The sequence below is a fragment of the Periplaneta americana genome, chromosome 10, assembly GCF_040183065.1.
Source record: "Periplaneta americana isolate PAMFEO1 chromosome 10, P.americana_PAMFEO1_priV1, whole genome shotgun sequence".
Classification (NCBI taxonomy): domain Eukaryota; kingdom Metazoa; phylum Arthropoda; class Insecta; order Blattodea; family Blattidae; genus Periplaneta; species Periplaneta americana.
Window position 1 is genome coordinate 90696451 of NC_091126.1, and position 24949 is coordinate 90721399.

A 24949-nucleotide genomic window follows, 5' to 3' on the forward strand; every position below is an offset into this window, starting at 1 on the left:
AATTTAGTTCTATACGATACTATAGCCCTCTTAGTGCAGGTGCAGTAAATGTGTAAGTTTCTTAAGCTGCCAAGTGTGAGGGCAAGGAGACAGGTTTTGGTTAAGTTTTAGTGGACATAGTTAATACACAATTACAAATTGTAACGATAAAATGAATGCACAACTTTGAAAAAAATATCTACATTAAAAGAAAAGGGTGACTCGATGATTCAAACACGTCAATGGAGAACTGCCACTGTTTAAATTATATCATCCACAGATAAATATTATACTCACTTTGCAAACAACCTCTTTGTGTGTAGCGCAATGTGTATAGAGTTGAGCGAGCTTAGTTACAAATAAATAGAATAGATACAATATTATTGTAAAATATTTATTCAGAAAGTACCTACAATAGATAATGAAATTTAAGAAAAAAGTACAAAGACGACCTTGTGTCACATCAAGTTGGACATTAGGTATTATATCAGTCAACAGGCATAAACTATAATTACGACTGTATCAAGAGGACTAGACAGAAGCCCTATTATAGCCCTCCTGGACTATACCTGGCAGAAATGACTAAAGGAATGTGTATTGCAGTGCTGCCAATATCTGGAAAAAATAAAAAGAATTTTCGTAAGGTCAAGGATCAGTGACACAGGTTTGGTTTCTTCAGGTTTTGATATGCCTTGCATATACTTTTTTGGTATATGGGTAGATAGAAAGCAAGTTTTCGTAAGATCGAGAATCAGTGATAGGTTAGGTTTTGTTTGGTCTGGCTTTTGTTATGCCTTGCATGTACGTTTTTCGGTAGAGAGAAAGTGAGTTTTCATGAGGTCTAGGATCAGTTAACAGGTTAGGATTTGTTTGTTTGGGCTTTTGATATGCCTTGCATAGGCTATACACTTTCTGGTGTATAGGTAGACAGATTTACCTTGGATCACATAGAAGAAATGATTTACCCTGGACCATAGTTAAGAAAAGATTGCTTACACACATAGTGCAACATGGTAGTACCACTGGGTTAGCTACTGCCATAGCTCAGTTAAGGAGTTTGACTGCCAATCTGGAGTTGCGCTCAGGAGCGGGTTTGATTCCCGCTTGGGCTGATTGCCCGGTTGAATTTTTTCAGAGTTTTTCCCCAACCGTAAGACAAATGTCAGGTAATCTATGGCGAATCCTTGGTCTCATCTCGCAAGCACCAATTCCATCGATGCTAAATAACCTCGTAGTTGGTACAGCACTGTTAAATAAGTAAAAAAAGAACACTGGGGTTACATGATCATTGTGTGAAAATGTCTGAGAAAATCATCGATCGGGTATATAAGAAATGAAGGTATTTGGGGAGAATGGGCGAGTTTTTAGCTTTTGCATTGATTGCATCATGTCTTGAGAATGGAATGCTACAATTTTGAGGTTATTTTCAATTACTTACATTCGGTTTTTCTCCCATGTTTGGTACATAAAGCAATCGAAATTTCATCATTTTTTGTAAATTTTCAGGACACATCTTGTCATTTATCTGAAAGAATAATCTTCTATACTGAAAAAGGTATCTTAACAGGCACTTAAGTGATGGATGCAAACTTAAATTTGGGTACATTTGACATGCTTATTTCCACTGGTAGATCTACATCCACTCCATTCATAACATCTGATAGGCTACTCTACAGAGAATTGCAAAGCTAAAATTTTTTTTCAACACAAATTTTCATTTATCCCTAACTTTTCCAATAATCATTCTTGTTATACTTTTACATTTGTTCCGGAAGAGATTTTCATTTGCTTCAAGTTTGATTTTCTACTGAAACAGAAAGGAAAAATTACAATGGATGCAAACAATAGGCCTATCCCTTATCAGACACCTATCCCAGGGGCGGATTTGGGGGGAGGGAGAGGCCCTCCAAGCTGATAAAATTTGTATATTTCTCTCTGTTTTAAGAAAATTAAGCTACTATTGTGGTGAACAGACTTTTTATTGTAATAAAAAATACCAGTATATTTTGTTGCTGTTATGCAGGCACCCTCCTATTGTAAATATTTTTAACTTTCTTGGGTAAGGGAACTTCTCAATGTAATTATAATGGTATTTTGAGTAGCTGCTATGCAGGCATGTCTCCTATTGTAAATACTGTAATATTCTTCGCACATTTTTTCTGGAAAACCCTGCATTATCGAAAGTAACTGACCTACCATGTATTGCTGTCCATCAAGATCTTATACAATAAGAGTGCTGACCGCATGAGGCTGACCGTTATATTATGTTATTAAAAATATTTGTATGCAGCAAGAGCATTTAGTATTAAGTTGGAGTTCTTTGTGTGTGTATTGTAGTGACACAAATCGTTAAGTGTTTCATGTTTGGCTATAAAATAATGTGAAATTATGTCGAAATGTAATTCAAATAAACTTAAATTATGCAACCAGGCAACTCTACATTTGTTTTTTCATAGTGCTACTCAGAAACAGAACAGTGACAGTTAATTTGCAAATTATCCTACCAGTGTAAATAGTGTTAATGTATGTATGTATTTATTCACACTGCAATGGGTATATACCAGTGTAAATAGTGTTAATAATTAAAAGGAAGTTGATAAATCTATTTCTGGCATTAATCTACCAGAAAAACACTGCCAAATTCTACAAGGAGTGATAAAATGTACAGACACCAGCATATTTGAACATTCTTACGGAATAAATTCCAATAATTAATCTTGAACTAGATATAGGCTGTTATGTTAATGATCAATCAAGTTCTGATAATCTGAAATACCTCTTATTGTGTAAACCTTGGACAGCAGATTCAAAATAAGAGTTCACTGCGCAAAATAATAATGGCCATAATAGAAATCTCAATTGAAATGGATAAAGGATTTCCCTTGGCTAACTTATAGTGCTAAAAATAATGGTGCATACTGTCGATTCTCTGTATTATTCAACAGAAGTGAGAGAGGTTGGGGTGACCAAAATTTTGGAGCTCTTTCACTAAAACGATTCAATCGGTATAAAATGCAAAACAGAACTTTAACAAAAATTCTGCACATTAATATAAAAAAATGACTCTTCTCAAAGCTGATAGTTTTAAGGAAACAATGGAAGGAAAGTGTGAAAATGTATTTGTCCAATTCGACAGACATTTGAAGAAACTAGTAGAACAAAATAGACACCAGCTAGTTCCAATCATAGAAATTGTTTTGTGTGACCATCAAAATATTCCTTTCTGGGGTCCATAGGGATGACGGAAAAATTCTACTAGATTCAAATGCGGTATCTGAAAGGGAAGGAAATTGGAAACAGAAAAAAACTGCATATTTAAGTGATTAGTTTGTGTGTGGAAGAAGATAGTAGTAGAAACTCCAGTTTTCTGAAATTGCGACCTACATAGGGTGAATAGAAATTTACAACATGCCATTATTTATCATTTTTATTGTGCTTAAAAATGCCTGATCTACCCATTAATACCAGTACTTATTTTGATATTTTGGAACGTAAAGTCATATATTTTATTAAACTGATTTAAAATAAAGCACAATTGACAGAAATTAGGCTGGCTAAATATATGAAAATGCTTGAACATTAGTAACATTAAATTCTACAATGATGTTTGGCGTGGGGAACAGGTTGTTGCCTTCGATCACGAATAGAGGTTGCTGCCCTTGCTTGATATTCAGTTAGTGCAGATTTGTTCATGCAGGTAGGTGAAAGTTAAGCAATTGTTCTCCAAATCTTCATCTAGGTTAGCCCTTCTTTCAATCAGTCTTCTCCACAACCATTAGTCACTTGCAGGGGTACCTTGACTGACGGTACACTGAACATTTGGAAGAGGTAGCTAGTGTAGTGAATGAACTGTGAGCGCACAGTGCAGCATGTGTTACAGCTGTAAAAGTACTGTTACAAGATAGCTCAGCAAGCAGGATACGAGTGTCCCATACAATTTACTAGACATATTCAAAAAAATAATTTATGGTCGCAGTACTGATTCTATACTCTACACTTGTGTCAGAATTCTGAATTGTTTTTATTACACTTTAGTGGAATTGTCTAATATTTATCTGCTGTAATCAAAGTACCAGAGATTCAAATGCAGTATATGGTGATTTATTTTTTGCAACTAGCAATGCTAATTCATATGATGTCTCCAATGTCACATTTGTTGATTGTGTAAAATTGTGTATTACTTTCGGACCTTCAATGGCCTGTCTTTATACTCGGTAGTCTACACCTGTGGAGTAATGGTTAGTGCATCTGACCGCGAAATTAGGTGCCCCCAGTCAGGTCAAATTACCTGGTTAAGCTTTTTTCCGGAGTTTTCCCTCAACCCAATATGAGTAAATGCTTGGTAACTATCAGTGCTATACTCCAGACTCATTTCACTGGCATTATCGCCTTCATTTCATTCAGATGGTAAATAACCTGAGATATTGATACACCATCGCAAAATAACCTACTAAAAATATATATATACTCGGTATGATTGGTTACCAAAGGTTTGTGAAGAAGGGATGGTTTCATAGCATTACCCAATGAAGTTTGGTTGCAAATAATGTGGGGAAGAAGTGGTTCCCAGATATTCGACACAAATCCATATTTAATGTAAGATTCATTGTAATATTTATATTTAACATTTTTCGGGATTTTCGACTTGCCCGTAATGGTTCAACACTATTTACACTGATATCCTGTGATTGAATAGACGCTGTCGCACTTTTCACAGGCAGTGGTTCAACACTATTGTCATTTTAACTTTTTTCGTCGATTTTACGTTCCCATTTATAAGTGTATCCATGCTGCAAGGGAAATGAAAATATTTATCCTACTACTGCAATACTGAGAAGAAACTGAAAGACTGCACTTTAGTTCGCAAGTATAAGTATTGGTAGGCGAGAATTTAATATAAGAAGTAACGAAACCGAGCCTGCATACAACAGTCACCACACACTACTGAAAGTGTTACAATCAGCTGGTATACCCCAAGGCATCGATTTTGACGTGTTATTTGTAATATTATAGGAGCACGATTAGCATAACAAATGGAGCTACAAGATTTCATTGTTGAGTAAAATAATAGAAGGCAATAGAAATTCGCTCTGGCAGAAATGGTTTTCATTAACTCTGATCATTCATGAAACATATACACTTATTTTAAATTTTACGTACCCTAAGAAGTCTTCGCGTGCCCCCCAGTTGAATACCACTAGTCTATGCATCAATCACTTCAGTTGTCAAGAATTACTATTGCCAACCAGGCAAAAGACCAAGCTGAGGGCACCCTACAACAACTAAGAGAACTTTGTCAGACATTCCTGGCATTTTCTCTGGCCATAGACTAATGAAAGTACTGATCTATGCAATACTGCACAATTGCATTTATTCGTGCACTGAATGAAAGGCTTAAAATCGCGGAGGAATTTCTGGATTAGATTCCTCTTAAAAATACTATCACTGAGAGGATATTTTTATGCTCTTCAGTGTTACTCCAGTATAAATCACACATGGGACTGTCACTCCCAAGCCGTGAGTGGAGAGAAAACAGAATTACTAGGTCTTTCAAAAATTAAACTGAAACCTCGAAAAATACACATTGCATATTACACCAACAACCAAACAACTTTTCTTCTCTCCATTTTTAGTTCTGAAAAACCGCTTCCTTTGCAATCTGTTTACATCAACTTGTATAATAGTTAATACATATTCAGAAATTTAGTAACGAAAGTTACTGTAATATCGATGTATGTACATACTTTGATATGGTTGCTCTCATGTAGTGTGAATTTGTTCAAGTGTCATTCGAGTTAACGCAAGATTCACACACAGAAATATTAAGCATCGAGGTCTGAGGATGAAATCAAGTCATAGCAGCAAAGTATCTGTATGTCACGAAAAAAAACATATTCTCTACAAAGCCTTACTGACTCAGCAATAGAGCTCTTTCTTCTCGTTATAAAGACTGAGCTTCGAATTTCTCTATGTAAAATGCATGTATGTAAACAGAGCACACACGATGATTCCCAAGCTATTCTGAGGTGGGACTTCGTCTCTGAACAGTGACCAATTACTGTGTCAAAGGACATCCCTGATGTTTCCATTGGGACACAATGTAATATGTGCTATACACTCGTAATCAAGGTAAAGCTCTTTTACTGTGACTGCGAGCTAATGTCATTCCTGCTCTACGTACTACGAACTACAGTTGGACAAGTGTCAGCTTACACAATCATGTGTACTATGCATAGTCTAGTAGCATAGTGCAGTAGTACAGTGAATGCTTCCATGCATTAAGTTTATGGATACAGAGCTGTTAATCAGTGAAATATTACGAAGACAATGTTTCTGTGGTCCTTCTTATGAAGTGTAAAAAAAATAGAGGAATCAGTTCGGAGTCCTGGCATGATATATGATATTTAAGTTGAAAATATTTCATAAATGGACAGCAACACACAAGGAATTTGGGCTGAGTGATGAATACGAGAGAAGAAATGGCGGAAGTTCTAGAAAAAAAACCTTCTGCAGAAAACAAAATCTTTGAGGATAATTTCCTTCTTATGCTAAAGGAAAATAAATGGAAGAGCAAGTGGCTCATTCTTTCCTAATTTCAATATTACCAGCTCTTAGGATATTTTAGGTCCAGAAACTAGATTTTTTATTAAAGTACTAAATGCAATCTTGCGCATAAAAAACATAAACCAGCAATCTTTCATACAAACACCATCCTGCCCATCCACATCATTTACCCAGCCTGTTCATTTGTTACATTACAGTAGGATACTCCAGATTTTCATTTTCAGCAATATTCAGAAATATCACAACAAAATACACAAATGTCAATTCACATTGTCAGATTAGAAATATTTCCCAACAATCTTACTTATTGTCACTTCTGCAATTTCCATCATCCCCCAACGTTAGTTACTCTATCACAGAAAATTAACAAAGCAAATGGACAATATACTGCCACATATATAACTTCTTTTCTATAAAATAATTTAAGGAATAGTTAATTAAGAAGTAAATATAAATATTTCCTCAGTGCAATCAAAACAGTTAATCTATATTACTCATTCTTAACCAAGGAAGGCTGTGACCCTCTGGGGAACAAAACAACTGTTAATGGGAGGCCATAAACAAAAAAACTGTAGTAGCTGTAGTAGCAGTAGTAGTAGTAGTAGTAGTAGTAGTAGTAGTAGTAGTAGTAATAATAATAATAATAATAATAATAATAATAATAATAATTTTATTTTTATAAGATCTTCTATGAAAATATAAATATTCAACTATTTTGCATTGCATAAAAACATAATGAAATCATTTTTCTTTTAAAATTGATATACAAAATTTCACATTACCATGTTCTACATTCTACTCTCCACCTTAGGCCAGGAGATGGCACTCAAATAATGTGAGACAAAAGGAGCTTCAACATCCGAAATGTTGAGAAACTACAGTATATTCATTTTACACCTTAGATCAGGAAGCAACATTAGAACAATGTTAGGAAAAAAGGGGCCTCACCCTTAAAAAGTTGGAGAAACATTGATTTAGATTATAACAAAAAAAATTTTTGGCTTTATTATAGTGAATATTTTTTAAAGAAATAATGAAATGTTAATTATACAAATCAACAGCCATTTTGTAACCTACACAAAACATGTGATCTCACATGATTTTTATACTCTAAATTCGAATATATCATCAAAAAGTCTCTATTGGGCTCGGTTTTGTATTACAAACTATATGTGGATTAAAACAAATATCAAATAGACCTTTTGTGCATGTTAATTAGTCTCAAAAACCGTCACTGATCAATGAAAAAATAATCTTGTCTTTCAGTAAGGACTTTTATACTGTTCCATGAATAAGTGCCAAGGGCAAAATCCCCTTATGAATATAGGCTAGGTTTACCAAGGGGCAAAGAATAATGGTATCTGAGTGGTCCTTCAACGCATAGCTCAATATCCTAGCTTTTCAGTCAAGCAGTTGCAAAGAAAGTGTGATTGAGTTAAAAAGTGCGAATTTTATCTAATAAAGTACTTGATTGTGGTGATATACCTTTGAATTAATTTTTAACGAATTTAAACGCGGATAAAAACAAATGATAGTGGTAGATGTTCACAGTAAATAAACACGAGATGTCATGTGAAGTTCTGAAGTTTGCAGTTTAAATTATCCGAATAATTTTCATTATATTTTTTCTGGAAAATTCACTCTGAAATCACAAAAGAAATACATTACCCCCACTATCACAAAAGCAATGTCAGAATATTCTGGGTTGCTTTTTCTTTGAAGACTGGAGGTACTGCTACTAATTCTTAGCTACCCTTGTTATGTGTGGGTTAATATTCAGAGAAGCTATTAGTTTTACAACCTTCCCTTCAATGGTCTGATTTCAGAGTACTGCTTATTATATGACACAAGAAATGTTACTCAGAATATCAATACAAATTACTAACATGTTTTAGTATTGGAAAAAACTTAAATGCTGATTTTGTATGCAATTATTACAGTATAACTATAGCTATTTTATGCGAAACTCTACAAAATTAATGGCATACATGTATCATACTTAAACCATTCAATTCATAACTTAAGTCAGATGTCTTACTTTCTAAAATTATTTAGAAGTGTCTTCTATATTCATTCTGCAAAGTTTATCTTCACATTTGGATACGTTGTAAAATGTTTTATTCATGTACTCTCTTAAGTGATAGTTCAGGAAAATAAACTACATGCAGGAACTCATTCATATATGATAAAAATGGAACTTACAAATCTCGTTACATCTATGACAAAATATTTTTAGGATAATGATTTTGTAAGAATGGTAACAGTATGACCCTACTTCCCAATAGTCTTTGAAGCTGACAAAGAAAACTCTATATCAAAAGGGCATATGTGAAAGAAAACTGAAGAACTGTTAACATTTAACAGGAATCAGTTAAGAGTAACAGCAGGACTTTGCACAGGATATATGTCCATGATAAATACTTGAAGATATGGATATGCACAGTAGAAATCTAGACTTCAGATTATGCAATAAGAAATGGGGATAGTCCAATATGTTTTTATGCAAATTTGTAAATCTAGCTTCCAAAGGTTACAATACATTTTGGGACACACTAATAGGAGCAAGGCAGGTCAGATGTCTTGAAATCAAAAATATTGTACTATCTTATACAGGATACAGGAATAATGGAATGTATACCTGAAATAAACTATAACAGACACAATAAACCAATAGCATTAAGACGAGCACATCTTTTAAAATATTCAATGGACTTAAGATTTGTTTGTTGAAAGTATTTCAATAAAGCTTGCTCTAAATATTCTTCATATTGACATTGTCAGTTTACAGAGCTCAATGTGGTCAGCCAATGTGACGCTTCTTAGATAAATGGATTAGCTAAATTACTGTAACAGTTCTTTTCTTCATTCTCTTACATCCACAAAGCGTTATTACAGATATTTTTTTCAATTGTGGCACAAGATTGGGCAAGGGAGTTAAAGTTGGCTGTAGGATTACAGTCAGCAAATAGCTTTCCTTGAAGTTAATACAAACTAGATATTCTGCTCTATGTGTCCAATATACAAAGATGCACACGAGTGATCAAGAAGAAGAAGAAGAAGAAATTCTGGTAATTTACTGTAAAATGTTATATCTGATTCAGTAAACGAGGCAACAATCTTTGTTATCCTTTCCATAATTTAATATGATATTAATGTAACATGTATGTACCGGTATGTACGTACGTACATTTAGTCAGCAGTCTGAAGCCTGGTTGGAACCTTTTCTTTTCAATTTATTCCAAGTAAAGGTTAAGTTTGTATCTTGTAGAATTATTAACCCATTTATGCCCAGATTATTTTTTTTTTATTTTTGTTTCACATATCATATTAAGTCAGAGGGACGTTGTAAGCATGAGGAACTATGAAAATACTGATTTAGTTACTTCGGTAAAAATTTATGGGTGGGTCGATAACTTCCTCGAGAATTTGTCCATTATAATGTTTTGATGATTTCTTGTTTAATTTATGCTTTTGCGTAGTATGCAACTTGTTAAATTTAAAAGTAATGTGTAAACAAATCATTACCATATTAAAAACGCATATGATTTTTTAAAAATATTTATTAAATAATTTCCCTGAGAGCTATATTCACATTTACATGTATTTTACATTCACACATCTGAAAGGAAACCTTGTAAAAAATCCGTGGCACTACAGCCCTTGAAGGGCCTAGACGGACCAGCCGGCTGCTGGCCTCGCGCCCACATGCCGAAGCAGAGGTGGACGATCATCCAACCAGAATGGAGGTATCGTGTGGTTAGCACGATGATCCCCCAGCCGTTATAGCTGGTATAAGGAAACCTTGTACTGGAAGAAATAAATAATTTGAAACACAAAATAAATTATGGTACATGACAAAAGGTCCACACCTGTGGTTAGCACGTCTGGCCGCGAAACCAGGTTGCCAGGGTTCGAATCCCGGTCGGGGCAAGTTACCTGGTTGAGGTTTTTTTCCGGGGTTTTCCCTCAACCCAATATGAGCAAATGCTGGGTAACTATTGGTGCTGGACCCCAGACACTTTTCACTGGCATTATCACCTTAATCTCAATCAGACAATAACCTGAGATGTTGGTACAGTGTCGTAAAATAACCTACTAAAAATACATGACATAAGTCCTTAGTTCTACTCATGATATGGTGCATCTCTGGCTTGCTTTTACATTGTCACAAATCTTGTATCACTATCTTTGTTGTTGGGTTTAGTGCCAACAGTGATCCTTCCTCCGGTGTTCTTTGATGGTATCGAAGGAACGAACTCGTCTTCCACTCTTTGGAGAAGTGTCAAATTTTAGCCTTGCGTTATTTCGTGGCCGATGGCGAGTGCATCCAATGACTTTCCATATGATCGACTGACTGAGAAGCCAAGCATTGTTCATGCACATATCTAATAACCACGAAAGTAATGGTATGTGCCATTTTTTCCACGTATATCAGAAGTATGCACTCCACTCATATTGCAATTATATTTACGGAAAACATAAGGCAGACGAACTTTGATTTCCTCTTCTTGTAAAGGGGCTACTTCACGTTCGTTAGACATGATGCTCACCTTTATTTCTTTCTCGCTTTATTCTATGCGTCAGTGGTGGGGAATTCTCAATTTCATTGCTGAATCTTTTCTAATATCGGTGCCCCCTTCCTCATTATAATGTCTAGTAGCTCTGTCACTAACTCTACTACGGCTTGTAGTTGAGCTCGGTCGGAGTCCTTGCAATCTTCATCTCCAGAATCTGCATCCGTTATCCTCAGGCAGACCAATGAATATATCTGCCCCGTATTTTGGGATTTTGGAAGAATCAGATCTCTCTAACTATCCTAGAATTTAGATTACTGTCAGACCAGTGAGTCTGAAAAGAGGGAATACTTATGATTATGGAAACTGTTATGAAGGATCTCAGTTTTCAGATGGGGCCAGTAGGGAACTCTCATGAAGATAATAAAAAGACAAAACGGGGTCATTCTGATTGTTATTCACACCTGGCTCTCATAGGTGCCGCTAGTGCTGAGAATTATGAACTACTTAGTTCGTCAAAGACTATCCAGAGTGCATCCCAAGTGGTGAGATATAACATTACACAAATAAAACAATGTTGTAAATGAAAGCAGTAATAAGCCTGAGATATTCTGAGAAATGCTATCAGAATTATCATCCCCAAAAGCACTCCTAACCCTTACACAAACTTCTATTGAGGTAGTTGTTCGTAAAAACATCACTCAAAGAAAAATAATAAGAAAACAAAATGATTTCATAATGAAAAGCTATGTGAAAGGTAATCCTCGAATAGGTGCTTAGTGGGTCGTTATCGACCCACACTAAATTCTAAGCCCTACTGTACAGCAAATAGCGTAAATATTGACAAAAATATACAAGATACATATTCTTCTGAATCTTCTTGGCAGGAAACACTGATTGTTAATAAAATTCACGGATTGAACAGAGTTTTTACTCACTTTTTCTTCTCCAAGGCAGACGGTAGTTGCGTCATATTTATTCGGCAAGTTCCGGCGCAATAATGACGTGGTCTGTTGGTTTCCCTGCGTGTTCCACAAGTGCATTGTACTTTTGTGCATCTAAGAAAAGTAGACACGTAGTGTTGTCTAGACTAATTCGCGTGGAAAATAATTTTAATCAATGGGTCGAAAACGACCCACCAGGGCATAAATGGGTTAATGGTTAATCTTCAGATAACAAGCGCAATTATCTAACTCTATTAAAGTTAGTTTTATTCCCGTACTTATAAAATGGAGCTGATGTATTTTTTTAATCTTATTTTGAGCACTTGAGAGGGCAAGTTGGATGACAGAAAACAGAAATATACCCATTTTTTTAATTCACTGCAGTGGTTGGTAACAATAGTCAGTAGAGAGAAGTGTACTGGACAAATATATGTTCATAGTTCTCTTGTCTAGTAAGCCATATACCTTTTTCATTATATTATGTATAGTTTAGACATAAAAAATGTAATGTATTTGTTTTACAATCTGAGAAAACCTCAGATCTTTTACCTATTATAAACTATATACTGTATGATTGACATAACAATAATGAATTAGATCTCAACTAATGTGCCTTTGAAGCTCTGCAACAATTTTCTGACTAGGGAGATGTAACATCTTTGTAGCATAAGTTTGAAGCTCTGCAACAATTGTCTGACTAGGGAGATGTAACATCTTTGTAGCATAAGTTTGAAGCTCTGCAACAATTGTCTGACTAGGGAGATGTAACATCTTTGTAGCGCAATTTAACTTTATTAACAGTACGAATAATGTATTCAAATTAAAATATTAAGTAGTCGCAGATAAAGTCTGTATAAAAATTTTATTATCATATAAAATAAATTAATCTCCATTGCGTTATTAACTCATCCCTGTGGAATAAGTAACCATCAGTCATCACACACAGTAAACTATTTCATGACAAAATAGAAAGGCCTTTGATAACATGAAAACAATTTTTTACATATCTCATGTGCATATCAATAACGTGTTTGAATTACCAAAGTAACGAACACATCGATTATTAATACTGGCAATAGAGTCCACATAGGAAGCATGACAAATATTATAGATATGTTCCAAGAAGGATACTCCAGTTTTAGACACAAAATAATTTGTGTTGCCATTTTAAATATTATGGCCATTATATACCACACTTTTCTTCGTACAATAGACATTCGTTCACGACTATTTTTACAGAGAGAAATCATGTTAAATAACACATAAATGAGTAAAATGCTGTCATATACCCACAAAGGCACAAATACAATAAACCAGTTCCATTGTGTCCTTGAATCTAACCTAAGTACAAGCAAGATCAGGAACACCAGAAGTATAAACCAGGTAAAAAGTGCCCTATGTAAAACTGCCATTGTTCTTGGTGTCCTCAAAATCAGTAATAAGGTATCACATTAGAATAGTCAAACTGTTGATAGATGAATGTAGTCTCGTATTTCTGTCTTCTCCACATATGGGCTTCATCAATGATCACTGCAAAAGAATGAAGAATATTAGAAACTAGAAATCGTTTATGTGAAATAAAAGTTTTCCTTGCATACAAATAAAATAATCTACTAAAATTCAAACAAGAACTATGAAATTGTAAGTGCAATAGTTAAGTGAAAAGTATATACCCTCTATATAAATTTACATAATATGTAGAGCTTAGGGCAGAAAAACTTGCTGATCGAACAAATTCTATTTTCTAATCGCAATACTTTGGCTAGACAAGCATGATTCACACTAGTAACCTGTTTCTTACTTTACCGGTACATGTAATGTATCTCTAATGAGAAGTGGTTTTACATAATTATGTGCTCATGACAGAAATTTTACATCTGTTCTCATGGCGCAAGTGTTTAGAAGACTGATACAATAGTCAGCATAAAACAAAAGCGTGAAGTGTTCGAGTCTCAGTATTTCCTTTTCTTCCTTTCTTTATTAAAAACCAGAAAATATGACCCTGCTTTATTAGTTTTTAATATATTGAGAAAATGCTTTGTGGCTTTCATAAGGATTGTGTTTATTAAAAATGGGAAATATGACTCTGTTTTTAATTAACTTTTAATACACCTTCTCATAAATGTAACTGCCATTAAATACCGATTGTCTGTGAAGGTGGGAGTGTTAACTTCTCGCCACCCTTCAGAGTCATTCAACCTGTCACGGGGTTGACTTTTACTCTTACAAATGAATAGTGTGCACTTTTTTCAAGAAATCAACAGATTGAAGTATTCAATCACCTGTTTTATGGGAAAAAATATGACGATATTAGTACAAAATGTTGTGTTTTTGCAAGTTACAGTACGTTAAAGATATAATATTATGAAATTATTAAGATTATTACACTTCAGAAATAAATTACTAAATACATAAAACTTACGTATTATAAAAGAAGAGTAAACATTAAACATGAAATATATAAATAAAAAATGGGTAGTGATTATGATTCGAACCATTACCAGTACTACATTGAGAGCTTTCAACTTCCAACTCTAGCATCTTCATTATGAGCTATTGCAACATCTGAGGCAGCTGCCTCATTGAGTGACATAATTCCTTAAAAGAGATAAGAGCAACACATTACTCTATTACATTACTTATTCCCACAGCAATGCTTACATGTAAACCCTGCTGAAAGCAAATTGAGCCGAAGTTGGTGATAAGAAACTTTTTCAAGTACAAGACAGCAGCAAGTTTTCTGTCCTCAACTGTACATATAAATCTAATTCATATGAAAATGAAGAAAAACTAAGGAGGGAAGTAAGGTAAAATGAACGTTAAATTACATTTCTTTCCTCCATCCAACTTCCAGACATGACTGCATTCTAAGGTTTTGTACACAGGACATAAATAAGTGGAAAAACTTTGGAGGATGAGTAAAGAATTTTAAATGAAGCAAAAGTGTTTTTTATTTACAGTTTATTTCTGTTTTCATATAAACATTTAATAATGATCTTAGAAAATATTCAAATAAATATGTTAAACAGCCATGATGACATTTAGGGTGTTATTAGAATTAAAGGCAAAAACTGATCAATAAACATATACAATTGTCCCTAACTCTGATATTTGTTGCTATACCCTGTACGGAACCACAACGCAGATTAATAAACATGGAGTTGTGATATAAGTTGCCACAGTGTGTCTCTTGGCTAGAAAGGAACCTATCATTGAGAAAATAACAGGAGGTGGTGATGGTAGTAACATATATTAAAAACGCTAACAAATTATTAAAAATACCATCATCATAAATTAAATCTGAGGTTCTCAACCTGTGTCTTTATCTGGGACATCGCAGCTATAGGCAATAAATTCAGTGGTAACAAAACATTCGTGTGCCACACCACCAATATTTGAGCCATTCAGAGCAGAAGTGGTGTAAGTCAAGAATGGGTAATGAAGGTTAAAGTAAACATTCTGTAAAATACAGCGCAAAGTAGCAATTAATATTCAATTTATTTAAACTATTAGTAGTCAGTGGATAGCAAGAAGGACATATTAATTGCTACTTTGCGCTGTATTTTACAGAAATTTTACTTTAAACCTCATTACCCAATTTTGACTTACACCACTTTTGCTCTGAATGGCTCATTTCTCTCTTTTTTTTTTTTTACATTATTAATTATTTATTTTCGTTAAGAATTTGGGTTTATATTTTGGAATGCTTATGTTAAAAGACAGTAATGTCATACTACTATTTAATTAAATATTCCATGAAGATCATCATTAATTATTAAGAAAATGTTACATGTGTCACTATGGAATGACCCAATAATGATAAAGAGTGAATTGTTTCAATTATCGTACCTTGGATACGTCACATCTTTATTCGACGATACTGGCATATCAAACAAAATTATCAAATTTTTAAATGTAATAAGCGCCATAAATTCAGTTCTTAAAACAAATTATTTACAGAAAGAGACCAGACTGAAGATATACAAAACTCTAGCCCATCCTATATTGTCACATGTGAAGCATGGACCATCAGAGCATGAGATGCATCGATAATCACAGCAGCAGAAATGTGCTTTAGAAGATAAACTGCGGGTTATACCAGATGGGATCATAAGAAGAATGACGACATTCTAGAACTGAACATTTGAATATGGAATCCAATTTTATATACCTAAAAATACAGAGACAAAACTGGCAGAACCACGTTAACAGAGTGAATCAAACAAAAATCCCAAGACAAACATTGACAACTGGCTAAACAATGAATTGAGTGTGCAACGGACCACATGGTCTGAAGCCTGTTTAGTAGATGATGATGATGATGATGATGATGATGATGATGATGATGATGATGGGTGGTAATAATAAAATTGAGGCGCTTCCTTTATCCCACGAGATGCATAACATCACCTTCTGTGGATGGATACTAGCTTTTGTAAAGAAATTGTTTGCTGAAATGACAAACATTTTCTTGCAGTCCTTTCCCCGATAGCATTCTCCCCGTACATAGCGCAAATGTTTCGAGCTGCCTCTGCTGCCTTTGCTCCTCTATTAAACTCAAACAGAAGAATATGTCGAAAATATTCGTTTTTTCCACTTGGGACTCCATCTCCTTTAGCCCAAAAATAGCACAAACTTCCTTAAGATCCACAAAATTCAAGGCATATTTACAAGAACAACACTCCAAATAACACATGACAAACGACAAATGATAAACAATGTCCTAACAACACAGTGCTGTGATAAACAAAAACACACGAACTTCAGCATCAATCTAATATTTATGATGCCAGTATGTCAATTTGCAGAACAGTGATAAACATAAACACCTGTCTTCATGTGATGACAAACCATTTGTGTCCTAATATAATTATGCGTTTATAGTTGGTATGACATGGCAACATTCACAATTCCCAAAAATCAGATGAACACAAAAATCACACTGTGACAAAATCGCCATTATCGATTTCAGAGATTTTTTCAGAGCTCTCACAGTTCGGAACTGTGATGGTAAAATGCTTTAACACCCTATCAGTTATTTTCTTCTTGCCATCTTTTCACTAATGAAGCTGCATTTAACTGAAATGTGATGTATAACTTCCACAATATTCATCCACTTCAGAGATTTGGAAAAAGAATACAACAATTAATAGAAGTAGTTGGTTACACAAATGGATCTATAAATTTTGTTTCAAGATTGAGAGAAGAATCATATTGTGACTTTTTGACCGAACATTTAAATGAGTAGGGATACAAGTTTTAAGGCTTTCACGGTGACTGTGATCAGAATTAGACTCTTAGGTATTCCACCATGTCCTGGAACTCGACATTACCAGTGCTTTGGAACTACTTACAGGTTCCATTATCAGGGCAGATAAGTAAGACCAGAGGGGGTCAGCGCATCTGGCCGCGAAACCAGGTGGCCCGGGTTCGATTCCTGGTCGGGGCAAATTACCTGGTTGAGGTTTTTTCTGGGGTCTTCCCTCAACCCAACATGAGCAAATGCTGGGTAACTTTCGGTGCTGGACCCCGGATTCATTTCACCGGCATTATCACCTTCATCTCATTCAGACGCTAAATAACCGAAGATGTTGATAAAGTGTCGTAAAATAACCTACCAAAAAAAAAAAGACAAGAGGGGGTCGCCTACTCTGTTGGGCTAGTTACGTCACGCTAATCCGAGTGACTGCAGTCATTAGTAGTTCCGAAACGTTGGAAATGTTAAATTCCAGAACACAGTGGAATACCTAAAAACCAAATTCTGATTTAAAAGAGTAACTGAAAAAAATTCCACTTGATTTTCGGCATATATGATTTAAATATAAGACACAATTTAAATTTTGTACTAGTGCTAAAAACATCTTAATTCAAAGATTCCAAAACAAGTAAAAGTTTATGGCAGACCAGTGTGTTCCTGATCTGAATCCACTAATTATTCTTTCTTCTGGATCCAGTTTACAGAGGGTTGTTTCTGATCCCTGGAAATGAATTTGAATGACGTCATGTGCGTCAGGAATCACACGACAGCTGAAATTTGGCGAGAGGTGACAGACAAGTAGTGAGTGATCTCATAGTCAGAGTGCACTGTCTCTCACAGCAGCAATGCTCACGAAAATCGAACCTTTTTGGAAGGGGTACATTACGACCCTTTGCGGTGCCAAGTACAGTTACGTGAAAATAAGAGAAGCCTGCAAAAAACATGGTTCCGTTATTTCCAAGAAAGGCATCTTCTGTGTACTTAATAAGACTGGCAAAGCACGGATAAGATTAATTCCAGAGGGGAAAAAGCAAGGAAATCCACCTCCCACCATAAGTCGCATCACCAGAAATTATACAAATTAATCGCATCCGAGCTTTACCGGTCTTATTAAGTACACAGAAGATACCTTTGTTGGAAATAACGAAACCACGTTTCTTTGCAGGCTTCTATTATTTTCAGGTAATTGTACTTGACATTGAAAAGGTCGTAATGTACCCCTCTCAAAAAGGCTCGATTTTCTTGGGAATTGCTGCTGTAAGACACCATGCATTCTGAATTCTGACTAAGAAATCACTCACTACTGGGCTGTCACCTTTCGCCACAGTTCAGCTGTCATGTGACTCCTGACGCAAATGACATCATTCAAAAATAGTTTCCAGAGATCGGAAACAATCCTCTGTATATGCAAGACCTGTTGAAAATGTTGAAATACTTCGAGTGTTGAACAAGGATGCGAACATATACATGAGATACCGGAATTATTTGATAGATTAAGACATTCCAGTCTGAGGTATTTTAAAGCTTGTAGTTGATGATGGCCATTATAAGCATTAACTGTGAAGAAAAACACGAGATTTATCAAACAAAAATAAACAAAACTAAAGAGAAAAGTCGTATGTTCATAAGAATATTATGCTTGTTTTAGGTGCTGTACCCATCCCTAAAATATATTCCACTGTTAATTTAAAATATTCCACTTAGTCAGAGCCTTCTTCAGTTACAAGCCAGATCATGGGTAGGTTTGGCAACGCTGACTGGAGGTGGGAGATTCTAAAGTGATATTGATGTAATTGTGCTTGCTCATTGCTTTCGTTGTATGTAATGTGTATTTTTTCAATATTACTTTATGCACAAAAGTAAGATCAAGATTCAGAGTAGTGATGTAAATTATTACAGATTCGAAAATAGTGTTTTATTGCAATCAATGAGTTATACTTCAGAATACGATGTAAGTAGGCTACTTACATACAAAGACTCCCACTTAAAATAATTAAAAAAAAAAACATGTTTTTTATTGGTAGTACAAAGGTAAATAAATAAGTAAATAAATAAATAAATAAATAAGTAAATAAATAAATAAATAAATAAATAAATAAATAAATAAGTCAGTCAGTCCTTGCACCGAAAATAATAAATTCAATAATGCAACAAATATGTAAGTTCCTACGCAGTATTCTTAAGTTCCACTCAATTAACAAATTTGTGACTAGCAAATTGACAATGTTTTGCGACTTCATGGTGTTTCACCTCTGACTTTTTTTTTTGATTGGGTTATTTTACGACGCTGTATCAACATCTAGGTTATTTAGCGTCTGAATGATATGAAGGTGATAATGCCGGTGAAACGAGTCCGGGGTCCAGCACTGAAAGTTACTCAGCATTTGTTCGTAACCTCTGACGTGAAGGGTCTAGAGTATCATATACATTTTAATTTCATGTGATTATCTGTCGTGCTTTTCTATAAATATTTCAGATGCCCAGGGGCCTGTTTCTCAAAAATACTAGTTTAATAGTTCACCAGTTACTAGTTACCAGAGTATATTTCATCAGCTCTAGTATATTCTGTTTCTCAAATTATTTCACCAGTCTAGGAACTTGTGACAATTTTTCACTAGTCACGTGACCTCTTTCACTAGTCAGTTGATTGAGTTCATTTGTTTATAGTCATTGGTAGGTATTGTTATTTGAGGTTAGAAGGCTAAGTTTTTTTTGTGTTTTGGTTTTGATTTCTCTTTTCGGTTAAACTTCCGTCAATTGAAAGCAAATTAACTATACTGAATATGATTAATGAATCAAAGGATATACTATTCGGTGCTTTTTCAAGCATAATAAGAAAAAATTATAAAGTAAACGAATGGACAAAAAATGTTGTAATGTGTGAGGTTGTGGAACTGACACCTCAGAACAAAGATTATGCATACGTTAGGGACACTTACTGGCCCAACATTAAGAAAGCAACTTTGATGAATACCAATTCAAGTTCACAGTATCATCACAGTCTAGTATATACAGTCACGAAGCTTGAGTTGTGAGGGTGCTAGGAACAATAGACTGTGCCGGTACTATTTGGCATTGTATGTAATGAGGCGATATTAGCGATCCCAGTAGTTAGCAACTATCTATGGATGCATATTTACTACGTATTGAGCTTTGTGACTGTATATACTAGACTGTGGTATCATAATATAAACATATTATGTAGCTAGCGGGTCTACTGCCGACATGAATGCTACTTATAACTTAATGAAAAATTCGCTAATTTTTTTTTTTTCAGTTTTACATTTGATCTATTCATAAATTAGTGTCGTTTTATATTTCATTTGTAGGCTAAAGTTGACAATGTCAGAAGAACTGGCAGTGGAGGAGGGAAACCAGCAAAATTCACTGCAGTTGATGAATTGGTATTAGATTATTAGGAAAATATTCTGCATGTGTTGCTGGTCTGGGACAGAAAGACCTGATGGCACTGGAAAATAATCAACTCTCCAATTTGTAGAGCAATTTCTATTTGAAGCTTTGCTGATAATGCATAACTTCTATTATATGTCTTGTTATGGCAGGTTCCACTATATTTAACAACTCTCAAAGCTTTTCAAAATTCAAATTATGGTTTATTTAACGATGCTCGCAACTGCAGAGGTTATATCAGTGTCGCCGATCTGCTGGAATTTTGTCCCGCAGGAGTTCTTTTACATGCCAGTAAATCTACTGATATGAGCCTGTCGCATTTAAACACACTTAAATGTTATCGACCTAGGTCGGGATCGAACCCGCAACCCTGAGCATAGAAGGCCAGCGCTATACCAAGTACGCTACCGAGGCTGACTCCAAGCTTTTCAGGACTTTACCTAAATTGTTCATTATATTTAAATAAATGCTCCCGTAAAGGAATAATAATTGTTCTTTCTCGATATGGTTTTACCTCTTTTCACAACTTCATCACTTCATTCGGAATCACTAAACCACATGTATTAAAAGAAATAAATACAATATTTTGTTTTGATTATCTGAGAAAGGTTGTCACTGGTAACTGATAATATAGAAATCACCAGTCTTTAGAGTCTTGTAGGAATATTCCTGTTGAATACTAGTACAATCAACTAGATTAGCATTTTGAGAAACAGACTCACTTATGAACTGGGGCCTGTTTCTCAAAACTCATGGACTAGTAATACTAGTCTGTACAGTAGTAATATTTGTTTATTTTACAAGTCTGTGTTTCTAGAAACTACAAGGGTAAAGTAGTAGTTACCAGTTCACAGACTAGTAATATTGGTTGATTTCACTAGTTCATAAGTTATTCTGTTTCTCAAAAGCTAATCTAGTTGATTATACTAGTATTCAATAGGAATATTTCTACAAGACTCTAAAGACTGGTGATTTCTATATTATCAGTTACCAGTGACAATCTTTCTCAGATAATCAAAGAAAATATTGTAGTTATTTTTTTAATATGTGGTTTAGTGATTCCGATTGAGGTGATGAAGTAGTTGTGAGAAGAGCTAACACTATATCGAGAAAGAACAATTATTATTCCTTTACAGGAGCATTATTTAAATATAATGAACAGTTTAGGTAAAGTGCTGAAAAGCTTGAAGAGTTGTTAAATATGGTGGGACCTGCCATAACAAGACAAACAAATAGAAGTCACGCATTATCAGCAAAGCTTCAAATACAAATTCCTCTACAAATCGGAAAGTTGATTATTTTCCAACGCTGGTCTTTCTGTCCTAGACCAGCAACACATGCAGATTATTTTTTCCTAATAATTTAATACCAATTGCAGTAATTTTTGCTGGCTTTCCTCCTCTACTGCCAGTTCTTCTGACATTGTCAAATTGAGCCTACAAATTAAATATAAAACTACACTAATTTATGAAAAGATCAAATGTAAACTGAAAAAAAAAAAATAACGAATTTTTCATCAAGTCGTAAATGACATTTATGTCGCAGTAGACCGTAGATCTACTAGCTACATAATATGTTCATATTATGATACTGTGAACTTGAATTGGTACTTATCAAAGTTGCTTTCTTAATGTTGGTCGAGTAAGTGTCCGTAATGTATGCATAATCATTGTTCTGAGGTATCAGTTCCATAGCCTAAAACATTACAAAATTTTTGTCCATTCGTTTACTTTATAATATTTTGTTAATATGCTTGAAAAAGCACCAAATAATATATCCTTTTATTTTTAAATATATTGAGCATAGTTAATTTGCTTTCAATTGATGGAATTTCAACCGAAAAAAGAAATCAAAATCAAAACACAAACAACTTAGCCTTCTAACCTCAAATAACAATACGTACCAAATGAACTCAATCAGCTGACTAGTGAAAAAGATCATGTGCCTAGTAAAATATTGTCACAAGTTACTAGACTGGTGAAATAGTTTGAGAAACAGAATCTACTAGAGCTGGTGAAATATACTCTGGTAACTAGTATCTGGTGAACTACTAGACTAGTATTTTTTGAGAAACAGGCCCCTGGGGCCTGTTTCTCAAAACTCATGGACTAGTAATACTAGTCTGTACAGTAGTAATATTAGTTTATTTTACAAGTCTGTGTTTCTAGAAACTACAAGGGTAAAGTACTAGTTACCAGTTTACAGACTAGTAATATTGGTAGATTTCACCAGTTCATAAGTGATTCTGTTTCTCAAAATGCTAGTCTAGTTGATTATACTAGTATTCAACAGGAATATTCCTACAAGACTCTAAAGACTGGTGATTTCTATATTATCAGTTACCAGTGACAACCTTTCTCAGATAATCAAAACAAAATATTGTATTTATTTCTTTTAATACATGTGGTTTAGTGATTCCGAATGAAGTGATGAAGTTGTGAAAAGAGGTAAAACCATATCGAGAAAGAACAATTATTATTCCTTTACGGGAGCATTTATTTAAATATAATGAACAATTTAGGTAAAGTCCTGAAAAGCTTGGAGTCAGCCTCGGTAGCGTACTTGGTATAGCGCTGGCCTTCTATGCTCAGGGTTGCGGGTTCGATCCCGACCTAGGTCGATAACATTTAAGTGTGTTTAAATGCGACAGGCTCATATCAGTAGATTTACTGGCATGTAAAAGAACTCCTGCGGGACAAAATTCCAGCAGATCGGCGACACTGATATAACCTCTGCAGTTGCGAGGATCGTTAAATAAACATAATTTGAGTTTTGAAAAGCTTGGAGAGTTTTTAAATATAGTGGAACCTGCCATAACAAGACATATAATAGAAGTTATGCATTATCAGCAAAGCTTCAAATACTCTACAAATTGGGATGTTGATTATTTTCCAATGTCATCAGGTCTTTCTGTCCTAGACCAGCAACACATGCAGAATATTTTCCCAATAATCTAATACCAATTCATCAACTGCAGTGAATTTTGCTGGTTTCCCTCCTCCACTGCCAGTTCTTCTGACATTGTCAACTTTAGCCTACAAATGAAATATAAAACGACACTAATTTATGAATAGATCAAATGTAAAACTGAAAAAAAAAAAATTAGCGAATTTTTCATTAAGTTATAAGTGGCATTCATGTCGGCAGTAGACCCACTAACTACATAATATATTTATATTATGATACCACAGTCTAGTATATACAGTCACGAAGCTCAATACGTAGTAAATATGCATCCATAGATAGTTGCTAACCACTAGGATCGCTAATATCGCCTCATTACATACAATGCCAAATAGTACCGGGTCAGTCTATTGTTCATAGCACCCTCACAACTCAAGCTTCGTGACTGTATATACTAGACTGTGATGATACTGTGAACTTGAATTGATACTCATCAAAGTTGCTTTCTTAATGTTGGGCCAGTAAGTGTCCCTAACTTATGCATAATCTTTGTTCTGAGGTATCAGTTCCACAGCCTCACACATTACAATATTTTTTGTCCATTCGTTTACTTTATAATTTTTTCTTATTGTGCTTGAAAAAGCACCGAATAGTAGCCTATATCCTTTGATTCATTAATCATATTGAGTATAGTTAATTTGCTTTCAATTGATGGAATTTTAACCGAAAAGAGAAAGCAAAACCAAAACACAAAAAACTGAGCTGTCTAACCTCAACAATACCTGCCAATGACTATAAACAAATGAACTCAATCAGCTGACTAGTGAAAGAGATCATGTGACTAGTGAAAAATTGTCACAAGTTACTAGACTGGTAAAATACTTTGAGAAACAGAATCTACTAGAGCTGGTGAAATATACTCTGGTAACTAGTAACTGGTGAACTACTAAACTAGTATTTTTGAGAAACAGGCCCCTGGTGAAATCGACCGATATTACTAGTCTGTGAACTGGTAACTACTACTTTACCCCTGTAGTTTCTAGAAACACAGACTTGTAAAATAAACTAATATTACTACTGTACAGACTACTATTACTAGTCCGTGAGTTTTAAGAAACAGGCCCCAGGTAAGTTTTAGTTTGAACCTGGCCAGTCACCATAACAATACTGTTATCCCAAATTATTTGTTACAAACTTTTTAAAATATAATTTTAAATAAATATAACTACACAAAACGAGCTAAGAATGTAAATTATGCAAATAAAATAAAAATGTAAAGAGAGGAAACTATTGACATATTATAATCAAGTATGAGGATGTAAATACAGTTAGGCCAAGTATAAAGAACTATGAAAAAATAAAGAAACATGCCTTCA

The 24949-nt window shown here is 34.5% G+C and overlaps 1 long non-coding RNA gene across 1 annotated transcript in view; it reads right to left on the reverse strand.

The window, feature by feature from the left end:
• Window positions 1-13412: 13412 nt before the first annotated feature.
• The window catches only part of LOC138707881 (uncharacterized), a 39106-nt gene continuing 27569 nt past the window's right edge, over window positions 13413-24949 (reverse strand). Inside the window, exon 4 of the long non-coding RNA XR_011334411.1 lies at window positions 13413-13531. This is a non-coding gene — a long non-coding RNA (uncharacterized lncRNA). The remainder of the gene's footprint in view (window positions 13532-24949) is intronic.